The 10,879-nt window shown below is 47.8% G+C and overlaps 1 long non-coding RNA gene across 1 annotated transcript; it reads right to left on the bottom strand.

The window, feature by feature from the left end:
- Positions 1-948: 948 nt before the first annotated feature.
- On the bottom strand, positions 949-4,303 carry LOC310710507. Its single transcript, XR_014528102.1, has 3 exons — positions 3,310-4,303; positions 1,535-2,657; positions 949-1,059 (listed from the first exon to the last, which is right to left on the bottom strand). It is a non-coding gene; the product is annotated as an uncharacterized lncRNA (long non-coding RNA).
- Positions 4,304-10,879: the final 6,576 nt, after the last annotated feature.

Genomic DNA, 10,879 nt, shown 5'->3' on the forward strand with positions numbered 1-10,879 from the left:
ACATTGTAGCAACAACAACCCAGGGTTTCCAGCCTAAAATAACTGACGTGGACCTGAGTGAAAACTATCTACAGTATCCCCCTGCTGGCCCAGGGTGAGAACTTCAGTACATAACAGTGCACCCTGTCCCTACAGGCGTCGTGCACTGACGAGAACCTGCTCGTCATCAGTAATAATCAGTCTCACGCCAAGATGGCTTGAGGGAATCTAACAGCCTCAGGAGCTGCTGCAGCCCAACATTTTATTTTGTACTGTAAAAAACATACTCTCTAAGGAAAAAAATACAACATTGTATCAGCCGGCAGATAAAGACAATACCATACATGGGTATCATGCCACCATCAGGCTATGCTACGTGGACCAATCATTGAGATCGCATGAGCTGTTCACGCGCTGTTCATACTCCAAGCAACGCTTCTTGCTTGAACCCTGCAATAAACTTTCACCCATGCGCTTATGCATAAGCAACCATTTCCCTACATGCCCTCTTTTCTTATTTGTTTTATGAAAAGTAAAAAATTTAACAAAACCTAATCAGAATCATTTATCTCATTGCCTAAACGCTTATATTTTGCAACATAAATTCCTCTCGTCATCCCTGTGGCGGGTCGTGGTTTGTACCACCACATAGTACATTGGGCAAACAAAGAGGGCAGGCATTGAATGCAGCAGCACAACACAATGAATCCTACAACAAGCAAAATTCTAATTAGCAAAAGTTTTCTTAGCCATGCTCTATTAGGTAACCAAGAAGACAACCATTCCCATGGATCAAAACCTTCGGGTGGATTCAAAGGATTATGGGCTATCATTCGTTCCATATAATCAATAGTAGCAGAAATATTGGCCGATTGATCAGATATATACAACAATGAGAATGAATCAAGGCACAAACTCCACCTTTGGAGGCAAGGATTACATCTAAGGCATAACGATTTTGAAGAGCTACATCTCTTATTACTGACATTTCTTTGTTAATTGTTTTTAAGGCCAAGATGGTAGAATTAAACAAAGCCTCGGTCCAGTTTGCCAATCTATGCAGATCACGGTAATTCATGGCTACACCTAAAGAGGGCATAAGGGACCTAGAGATGGCTCTCCCTATATATCGAGAAACAGGTGATTGTACTTCCCTTCTGTTATGCAAATGGACCGCTGGGAGCTTCTCCATTTTATACACCAGGGGTATGACTACTCCTAAAGTGCAGGTTCCAGAAAAAGCAAAGGGGATTTCTTTGTAGGCTCTTGTGCCACAGAATAACCATAAATCAGATTGAAGCAAACATGTAGATTTGCTGCTCTTCTTCATCCAATCCAACCAAACATAAAAATCTCTACACGCAGCCTGTTGTTCATAAGTCATGTTGGTCGTGACATTATTAACTAAAACTCTTGGCCTGCCACTCATAGCGGTAACATTAAGAAAACAAGAAGATCCATTAACATACTCATAGGTCCAATTACAATATGGACAATCACCTAAAAATTTACTACTATTATGATTGAAACGAAAACAATGAGACGCTACTTCTACAAGCGACAAAAACACAGGGGGTGAACTTGTACGATTATCCTTCATATTATTACTAATCTTATATGAAGCATTTACTGGAATACCATGCAATAATATGCCAGACCTCTTTGAGTGAGGAGGTATATGCATACACACCCAACATTCAGAAAGATTAAGTATAGAAGCAAAATGATTTATGTCCCTAACATAGGTATTATTACTCCAAATCTGATGATAAGGTTCAGGCTTCCGGGCCTTCTGCAAAGGAGCAGCACGGCGAAGGCGGCGCTTCACAGTGTCCACAGAGGGGCTCCACCCATGTGAAGTAGAATTGTGTGGCCAATCGGGACGATGCCATACTGGTTGCTTGGGGGGGCAATAAGGATGAGAATGGTAAATCACTCCAATGGCCGCTTCCGAGCAACCTGCGTGATATTTCGTGGCTTGATTATTGGCATGTAAAAACCACAATCCAGAAGAAGCCACACAACCATTTTTGCAGACACAGGAGCCCATTTGCTGTAAATAGGCCTCATTTACTGCTCCTTGTACTGCCGAGCCAAAAGTCCAAACCCAACGAAACGTGATGGCGCAGATGGGATGACCGCTATTGGGGGGCAAAACCCAAGCGATGCCAGTCCAGCGAGGGCATCCTTCAAAGCCAGGCTCATTTCCCAAACAAGAGGTGGTAAAACTATAATGGTAATTGGTAGTCACGGTGGCTTCCCAGGGGGAAGGGGGGCCAATGCGGTAGGGACGAAGATGGCCTTTCAACGTGCCGGGAAACACTGGAACACCTGTGGAAGGTGACTCTATCCAGGACACATCAATGTGGCGATATCTCCAACTGCAATGTGGGTTGAGGTCAGGTGAGAGGTCATCACTGGCAGACCGTAAAATATGGTTTCAAGGCGCTGGTGTCTCCTTGGGCGAAGACGAGGCAACAGAAGAGCGCCAAGGTCGAACGCACCAGGCTGGAACCCATCGTGTTTCTCGGTCCACGTCAATGGCAGCGAATCCGCGACCCCAGGAAATCAAAGAACTTGGACCCTTCCACTGCAGATCTGGAAGCAACCTGTAAGACACTAAAGGGCGCTGCAACACTTCTTCCTTCCTAAAGTGAAGTTCAGCAGGCGTAAAATTCCTATTATGAGTGTACAACAGATGATTTAAGGTAAACAACACTTGATGTACAATATTAGGTATTTCAGAAACAGTAGCCGAGTGGCCTCCCAATTGCTTGTTGAGAAGGGTCTTAAAAGTCAAGTGGGCACACTCAACGATTGCTTGTCCTGTAGAATTAAAAGGGATACCATGAATCAACCTTATATCCCACAGAGAGCAAAATGTGGAAAATGCCTGAGAAACATATGCAGGACCATTATGAGTCTTTAAAGTATGGGGTTTTCCCATAGCAGCAAAACAATGTGTCAAATGTTGAATAACATGACGAGTGGTCTCTCCTTTTAGGGGAGTGGCCCAAATAAAGCCAGAGGCAGTGTCCACAGTCACATGTACTTTAGAAAATGGAGCCAAAGATGGCATGTGGGTGACATCCATTTGCCAAATTGCCAGGGGATGCAGACCTCTAGGGTTGACTGCATCATAAGGGATGACTGTGGGTGATTTAGAGCACACAGCGCACTGTGACACAATGTCTTGAGCTTGAGAAATAGGTAATGAAAAGGATTTAGCTAACACCTTAGCATTTTGATGAAATACTGAATGACTCTCAAATGGGTCAGAAAATAAAGAAAAGATGCCATCCTTCAAAGCTTGATCTGCCCGGTCATTACCTTCTGCCAAATAGCCAGGGTGACCAGTATGTGATCTAAGATGTGCTACATAAAACTGACAAATTCTGGCTTGTACCAAGCCCTGCAAAGTGGAGAACAATGTAAACAAATTATCATCAATAGCAGGAGTAATATACGACAGCGGTAACACATTCAACAGATTATATACATACTGAGTATCCACAATGAGATTGAAAGGGATATCAGCAAACTGTTGGAAAGCTAAAATTAAAGCTGCCAACTCAGCACGTTGTGCTGAGGACTGCCCAGGAGTGTACAAACTTTTCCAATCCCCCTCCTCTTCCCACACCACCACCCCTCTGGACTTGGTGCCATCGGTAAAAACCGTGAGGGCGGAGGGCAGGGGCAAGGGGGATAAAGCAGTTCGGAGGACATATCTCAGCCCTGTAAGGAAAGATAGACGAGGGTCTCTGGGAGGATTGTGAACATTTTTTCCCAAAAAATCAGCAAAAGTTATTTGAGTACAAACGGCTGTCATCATCAAATGCATAAATTCTTCCCGAGAGAAGGGTAGATAGACTTATAATAAGTCCAGTCTGGAGAGAGCCAGGGCTCGATGTCTGCCCCTGGCAACAAGATCCATGACCCTATTGGGTGTAGCATATACATTACGCGGGGGAGTATGAGGCAAATGAAGCCATTCCACAATAGACACAGTCCCAGGCTTCCGGCCAGTGGTGTACAATATGGCCGTTGGAAGGAGTGGGGTGGCAAACACTGCAAGTGATAACTGTGCCATGGAAAGAGAAGGGATCCTGTCCACCATACATCTGCGGAGATGGTTGTTCACGGTTGTTAGAGCCTCTTCCATTGCAGGGGTAACTGACCTTGTCTGCTGGATCCTTATGTCCTTTAAGGGCAGAAAATAGTGGAGACAGAGTGGAGGTGGGCAGGTCCAAGTAACTCTTTATCCAATTCAGCTGTCCAAGAAGTTGTTGTAAATCCACCCATTTAAGATGATCAGGGAACTGTAGTTGAGGTGCAACTGGAATGGCAGCAGCTGCAGTCAACTTGTGTCCTAAATACATAATAGGCAGGGTCCACTGAATTTTTTCTTTAGCTACTGTCAGCCCTGCCTTAATCATAGCATGGGTTAAATCCTTGAGAAGCTCGTCAGAGACATGCGGTGCTGAGAGCAAAATATCATCCATGTAATGATAGCAAATGACCGCTGGGTGGCGCTTGCGGAACGGCTGAAGTGCCTTGTCCACAAAATATTGGCACAAAGTTGGAGAGTTCCGCATTCCTTGAGGTAAGACAACCCATTGAAAGTGTTGAGTGGGTTGAGAATTATTTAGGACAGGTAATGTGAAAGCAAACCGTTGTCTGTCCTGTGACGCCAAAGGGATAGAGAAAAAACAATCCTTGAGATCGATGACTGCAAGCTGATGGTCTTGTGGCAACATATTAGGATTCAGAATGCCAGGTTGTAAGGTCCCCATTGGTTGCATTTGCTCATTGACCTTTCGGAGATCCTGAAGGAGGTGCCATTTGCCAGAGGCCTTCTTGATGACAAAAATGGGTGTATTCCACGGGCTGGTAGAAGGTTCGATGTGCTCCAGTTCGAGTTGTTCTGCAATTAGCTGGGCCGCCACTGCAAGCTTTTCTTTAGGCAAAGGCCACTGATCTACCCACACGGGGGTGTCAGTCATCTAACAAAGAGAAAGCGCAGTCTGGGGCATGGCAGGGGCGGCCCTCAGCATAAATTTGTAGAAATGGTGGTATCCGCTGCGGCAAGCAGATTTCGCCACCAAAGGGAGACAGGGATGTCCAGAACCAGTGGTAAGATGGTCATCTCAAAACCTTGTGAGCCTTGGATCAAAATAGGGTTCCTGCTGCAGCGGGCCGAGGCGGAGCCTCCAATGCCGACAACAGTAGAAGCTGGTTCGGTGGGCCAAGCAGGGGGCCAATCCTTGGAGGCGATCACGGAGCAATCAGCGCCGGTATCCAGAACGCCGTCAATCGTGCGGCCCCCAAGGGTCATCTGGATCTTTGGTCGCTCCTCCGTGACTGAAAAAGTAGCGGCAACGAGAGGGTCATGGTTCTGGGCTGACCCCGGGACGCATATGATTTTTGCTACAGGAGAGCCAGATCGCAGATGCGCCGGGCGATCAGAGAATACAGTCACATAGGGGTCATTTTGTTGTAACCCATGTAAAACATCTGGAACAAGGTGGACCCCTTGCCGCAAGACCTCTGACAATGGAAAAACAAGGCACTGTGCTGAAGAAGAAAAACCAGCCCCTACTGACACTCGAACTTGTTGCGGCACATAGGGGACTGGCAGGCGTAAGTCCTGAGTTAAAAAGAGGCGAGGTAAAGCCAGAGGTGGGATGACCGGAGAATGCGCTGGATCCCCTATTGTTGAGCCTGGGCCCGGGGTGGGCCCAACTGCCGGTTTCCCGTCGGCTAGTTTTGCTGAGGCGCGGCGGAGCGGCACTGGTTGGCCCAGTGGAAACTCTTCTTGCAAATGGGGCACTTTGTGCTAGGGCGACGTTGCTGTGTGGTGGATCTGCACTGCGCATGAAAATGGCCCACTTTGCCACATCCAAAACAGGTTTTATCCTTGGCAGGATTCTGGGACACGGTGGAGGACAAAGCTGTGGCTAGCAGGCGATCTTTATGTGTCTCAGTCCCCACCGATTGGCAGGCTTTAAGCATATCTGCAATGGCTATATTGGGAGTTGTCATCAAAGGGCGCAGCGCTTGCTTACAGTCCTCATTGGCATTATCAAACGCAAGCTGGCGGACAATCACTTCTTGGGCTGCCACGTCCTGAACTTGCCGCTTAAGGGTGTTATACAAGCGATCGACAAATTGTCCATAAGGCTCTGTAGGGCCCTGTCGGGCGCTGCCCCAACGGCCACTGCGCTCGTTTTTGTTATCAGGAACAGAGGACAAAGCCTCTTGGGCGGTGGCGGCGGTGGCTGCCCAATACATAGGATCAAGGGCCAACTGTTGGGCAATAGTAAGAAAATTGCCCCCACCCGTTAACCCATCAAGAACATCAGTTTGGGTCAACATAACGGGCTGGGGGTGCAGCGCCAGCGGCGGCAATCGCAGCTTGGTGAGCAGCCTGCGCAGCGTTGTTGAGATTATTGCGAATACCATCAACGCGACGTTGACAAGCCCAGTGCCAGGCTTGTACAAACAAAATCATTTGATGAGGCTGCATTACTGTGCGGGCCAACAACTTAATGTCCTCTGGGATTAGATCTTGTTGGAAAAGGGTACCGAAAAGTCCCAGGGTATAAGGGGAATGCAAGCCATTGTCCCGGACAGAGGAATACAGTTCCTTTATAAATCTCAAATCGAACTGTTCGTGCCGAGGTGGCCCACCTGCCGGACCGGCAGAAACAAGGACAGGAAAAAGATTTGGGGTGGCAGAATCAAAAGCCAGCAACGGAGCAGCGGCACGGAGAGATTCTTGAAGAGGAGTGGTAGTGGGTGGTGTAGAAAGTGAAGGAGGTGGAGGAGGCGGTGGTGGGACAGGAGGAGCCGAAGGAGAGAGATCCGGCGGTTTAGGAGGTACATAAACCGGTGGTTCCGAAGAAGGCAACGTGGGATGCAAAGACAAAGGAAGAGCCGGGAAGATAGGTAAAACAGCCGATGTGGCAGCTAGGAGGATATTTGCAGAAGTTAAGCTCGACATAGCTTTGTAGACTTTACACCAGGCATGCAAAACTTTGACATCAATTTGAGGATGGTTGTGGAAAAAATGTCCTATCTTTTCCCAGTCTTTTAGGTCCCAAGTGCCATCCTGGGGGTACCAGGGGCAGTGAGTGTCCAGAGCCTTTATAAGTGCCTTAAGATCAGCACCCAGAACAACAAGATTGTTACTGGCCAGGAGAAATTAAAGTTCATCAAAAAATTTATTCTGCGGTGCAGAAAGAGATTGCCCCATGATAGCGAGAGAAGCGAAGGAAAAAAAGAGAGGGAGCACTCACCGGGATCCACAGAGGATGAGAGGCGCCTGAAACCCTTGCCGGGCGAGGTGAGTGCTGAGAGGTTCGTAGCGCCGCGAAGTCCGGAATCAAACACACGGGGCACCAAATTACGAGAACCTGCTCGTCATCAGTAATAATCAGTCTCACGCCAAGATGGATTGAGGGACTCTTAACAGCCTCAGGAGCTGCTGCAGCCCAACATTTTATTTTGTACTGTAAAAAACATACTCTCTAAGGAAAAAAATACAACATTGTATTAGCCGGCAGATAAAGACAATACCATACATGGGTATCATGCCACCATCAGGCTATGCTACGTGGACCAATCATTGAGATCGCATGAGCTGTTCACGCGCTGTTCATACTCCAAGCAACGCTTCTTGCTTGAACCCTGCAATAAACTTTCACCCATGCGCTTATGCATAAGCAACCATTTCCCTACAGTGCACCCCATCCCTAGGGGCACTTCACCCTGCCCCTGGGCACGTCACCCAAGGGGCCCAAGAGGTTTCCTCCGCCACTGTCTCCCAAGGTCTTCCACAGAGCTCTCCCAAGAGCACCGTTGGGCAAAGGATGTGCTCGGCTCGGAAGCTATGGTCTCAGGGTGGGAAGCTTGACTTTAGCACAGTTCAAAAAATCCCCTTTCTAAGTTGATGCAGCAACCAGCTTGTTGCTGACTCGTCTGAGTTCTACTAATCAAGATGCCTCCCTGGTTCAAAATCCCTTGGAATCCCTCTTAAAGAATACACACACAAATCTGATTCATGTTCATCTAAAACTGTTTTACTCTCTGGTTCCTTCAGGTTTACAGAACTGTGCCTGAAGGCAGGCTTAGGTTACATAACAAGCAAAGAAACTATACCAGAGGGAAGTTGGTCCTGAGGTGACTGCAACTGAGCAGTCGTCTTTCAAAGCTACCAGCAACCGCTTAGAACATGGAGGCTGTTAGTCCTCTGCCAGAATGTTGCACTTGACTGCACCTTTACATCCCACACTCAGATGTTCCTCAACTGAGCAACAAGCTGGAGCAAGCAGTGGACTGGTGCATTCCAAATCCCTGACCCTTCCACTTGGGAAGGTTAATAAAATAATAATAATAAAAACAACAACAAGGTTTCTTTGCAATTTGAATCTAGACTTCCAAATGGAACCTGGTTTGACTGCGGCTCCAAGCACTATGCTAAGGGAATCTGCCTGAGTTTCATGCTCTGGACCATGGTCTGAGAAGTTGGACCCCCTCCTACCCTCTGCTCTCTGGACAGGGACAGATGCATTTGTCAGCATTAGTTTCTCTATTTTTCAAAGTTTTCTGGTCTTTTTCGTTGGGCCCTTTCTTTGTCTTCTTTGTTGAATTAATTTTACTGTTGACGGAACCATTCATATCCCCAAATCCAGAAGTATTGGAGGATCTCACTGTCTTGCGGGGGGGAGGGTAGAACAGATTCTTGGTTTGGCAAGTGCAGATTTGGAAGGTTTGCATTGAACAACCTGATTAGATTGCCCCTCCATCCTTTCCTTTGGGAGTCACTTACTAGATCGGATTCCAGAAGCAGAGCTATCCCTCACAGGCTGAGCTGTTGATGCAATCCAGGCAAAAATACCAGTCAAAAACACACATAACTGGAGGCAAGAAACTAAGCACAGCCATCTCACCACCAGAGATCCTTCAAATATTAATCTCTCTTCACTTAACACCCTTCTTAGCAGAAGCATTTTCTCCTCACTTACAGGAACAGTAGGACAGCAAATCTTCTACCAAGATAAAGTTGGCCTTGTTGTGAGCCAGGTGTCCCAAAGAGACCGTGAGGTCACACACTGAAAGGCCAATGAATTCACAGGCAGGTTGGGAGGAGAACATGTACTCTCAGGAGTGGCTTCCAAGTGCCATGATGTGCTGGGGCAGGGCAGGGATGAATGCATAGGGGCGCTGCATGCCAGACCAATTTCTCCAAATTCATTACCCATCCTGAGACTCAGAAAATGATTCAGGAGGTGCCTGGGCCCCTGTCTAGCCACATGACTGGATTGTAATTTCCATCATTCAAGAGGCAAGTCCATCCATCCCTACCAGGGAGGGATGTTGCTTTACTTACCCAACAAGCAGCACTGCCACTCATGACACATACCTGCTTGTTGGCAGCAGGCTGAAATAAGCTTAGGGCAGCACCCTGGACGACATCCTTGCATATAGACTGGTGGACAAATGGAGGCCTCCTTACCACCAGCACACTCGGGGTTCCCTGGGCTGCCTCCAGGTGACAGGAGGAGGCATGGCAGCAGACTGGGTGCAGGCACAGTGGGGAAGGTGCAGCTGAAGGACTGCTGAATTGCTGGCGTACTTTGGAGCAGCTGGAGACCTTGAAGGAAGGCCTAGTACATCACTAGGAGAGGTACATTTTCAAAGGTCATTAAAGAATTGCTGGGGTTTGTTTTCTCCATCTTTCTCCTCTGGATGGAGGGGAAGGGGATCTTCTCGATGAAATTCCTTCCTGCACGGCTCCTCATGCATAGGGACGGGTGTGGCTTCTCCCCCACTTCTGCATCAGCACCCCTTCTAGGATCTGTTGAGCCCGCTCCCTTCTTTGCTTGGGCAGGGAGGAGGGTGCCTAGGAGGAACTGCAAGGCAGGATTGTGAGCAGGTGGCAGAGCCAGCCCATCATTAGACAAGGTGAAGCCACTGCCTCAGGCTGCAGAAGCCCCCCAGGTGACACTGCTGCAGGTGCCCCACCTGCCTCACCACCTCTGCCAGCGGCTGAGAAGCACCGGGAAAATGCCAGTTTCTGGCAAGAGCCCATCCAGCAGCAGTGTGGACATGATGACATGAGCCCAGATCCATCATGCTTTGCCTGCAGCAGCCAAACATCCCAGGCTGGGGAGACTTCCGGAGCAGCGCACCTACAGTCGGGTGGGGATCTGCACTCCTGATATCTCGAGGCAGACTAGGCGTTTGAGAGAGGCAGAAATGGGCGATGAGACGTAAGTCACCCAACCTCAGGTGGGGATCCTGAGGGCAGAGCCCATGGCGGCGCAATATGGGGTCTCCCAAAGCAAGAAAACAAAGTATATAGCCAAGACGCAGGGAGGACCTCCCCACAAAAGGGTTAATTCCCTCTCTGACACAAACACCCCAAAAACCTGGCAAGGTAGCGCTGAACTCGCCAATAAGAGACTTGTTTATCTTTAACAACTCCCCACTAGCGAAGGTGGGCAGCAAGGGAGAGACGAGATAAAAAGCTTGTTTAGACACAGAGTTTGGCTGGAAATAAAGAGGGGATTGCAACACAGCACAGGCAAATCCTGTTATAATACCCCACGAAGAGTTTGTTGGGAGCAAAAACAAAACACCCCAAAGGTTTAAGGAAATTGCGATAAAAAAGAGATGGAGATAAAAGACGGAAAAATAATGGGTCATACAATAAACAAAAGATGCAGGCAGAGCCCCAAGGGGAAAGCGGGTGATTGATAAGACTACCCCAACTAAAAAGAAACAAGTTTTGTTTGGGTATTAGCTCAAAAGTTCATGAATCAAATAAGTTGTAATTAAGTAGCAAGTCAGTTGATTGTATCTGCTATTCATATGCTATTCATATGTCTGTAAAACA

This window comes from Podarcis liolepis (genome assembly GCF_965112155.1).
Source record: "Podarcis liolepis genome assembly, chromosome: 7".
NCBI lineage: Eukaryota > Metazoa > Chordata > Lepidosauria > Squamata > Lacertidae > Podarcis > Podarcis liolepis.